Source organism: Cervus elaphus, chromosome 21, assembly GCF_910594005.1.
Source record: "Cervus elaphus chromosome 21, mCerEla1.1, whole genome shotgun sequence".
Lineage (NCBI taxonomy): Eukaryota > Metazoa > Chordata > Mammalia > Artiodactyla > Cervidae > Cervus > Cervus elaphus.
The window spans coordinates 79,509,983-79,511,322 of NC_057835.1; the positions used below are offsets into that span (position 1 = coordinate 79,509,983).

The following is a 1,340-nucleotide window of genomic DNA, read 5'->3' on the forward strand; positions in this document are numbered from 1 at the left end:
TTTATTTGTTCTGTTGTCAGTTCGGGATAGGGTCTGCGGAAGTAGAAAAAGCAAATTACTATTTGAGATATGCCTGTCCATGCATGCTCAGTCCCATCTGACTCTTTTTGACTGCATGGACTCTAGCCCGCCAGGCTCCGTTGTCCAAGGAATTTTCCAGCAAGAATATTGGTGTGGGTTGCCATTTCCTGCTCCAAGATATGGACCCTCTTCAAATAGAATCATGAATGCTTGAAAACATTAGGTGGTTACATATTGTATCTAAATTACAATAAAATATTTGATAGTAAACATACAAGGTAACAAGAAAACAAACTTAACTCTTTTATAACAGATATGTTTGTTTCCCCCAGTAATAAAGTGGCGCTTGCCTCCATCACACACACACTAACATCGGAACAATACAGTGAAGATTAGTGCGGCCCCTGCCCGAGGGAGACAGCCAGATGAGTGAAGTCATCCAGTTTACTGAATCACGTTGTTGTATGACAGAAACTAACCAACATTGTAAAGCAATTACCCTCCAATTAAAAAGTAAAAATTAAAAAAAATGAGGATATGGTGAATATAAAGAACAAAAAATTACAGTGGCAAAACAGATATGGCAGATTACACATAAAAAGGATATTCCTTCATATTGAAAAAGTAATAAAAAATAAATCATGGAAACAAGTTCATTAAAATTGGTTGACTTAAAAAAAAAAACCAAAAAAACAAAAATTGGTTGACTTGGCTAAGATTTTAACACATTTCAGAGCTTTTTAGACTCAGATATTGTAAACTAGCAAATAAATTTCAACTTTTGTCCTTTATTAAGCTCATTCAAATTCCGTAACAAACTGAAAACTTACTTGACAAAAACCGTCACAATATTGCAATGTAATTATCCTCTAATTAAAATAAATAAACTACTTTAAAAGGTAAGTTTCAGATGTCTGTGAGTGAGGTTCACTAATTTCATAATACCAAAGATTACTAATATATAATTATACTATAATTAATATATCGTTAATACATGTTATGACCTTTTACCAAAAATACAATATATGCTGTTAACATGTCATTAATATAGCAATATAACAGATATATGTACTCATTGTTAATAATAGTATACTCAAATGAGTGATCAATCAATTTTTTTTAGATTCTCGATTTCAGTTTCAACATGGTAAATAATCAATAAACCCCACAAAGACAGCGATTTGTGGGAGTTGTCATAGAGTTTTAACAATGCGCAGCACCTCAGGAGAAAATGCAAACTAACATACACGCACAAACACACTGACTTCTCTTTTCCTTTAAAAACATGAAGCATGCATGCATGGTTCTTCTGAATCACT

General features: G+C 32.8%; 1 non-coding gene across 1 annotated transcript; it reads left to right on the plus strand.

Annotated features, from left to right (window-relative positions):
• The first annotated feature begins 365 nt into the window (after positions 1–365).
• On the plus strand, positions 366–470 carry LOC122679694. The gene has a single exon (XR_006336488.1). It is a non-coding gene; the product is annotated as a U6 spliceosomal RNA (small nuclear RNA).
• The last annotated feature ends 870 nt before the right edge of the window (positions 471–1,340 follow it).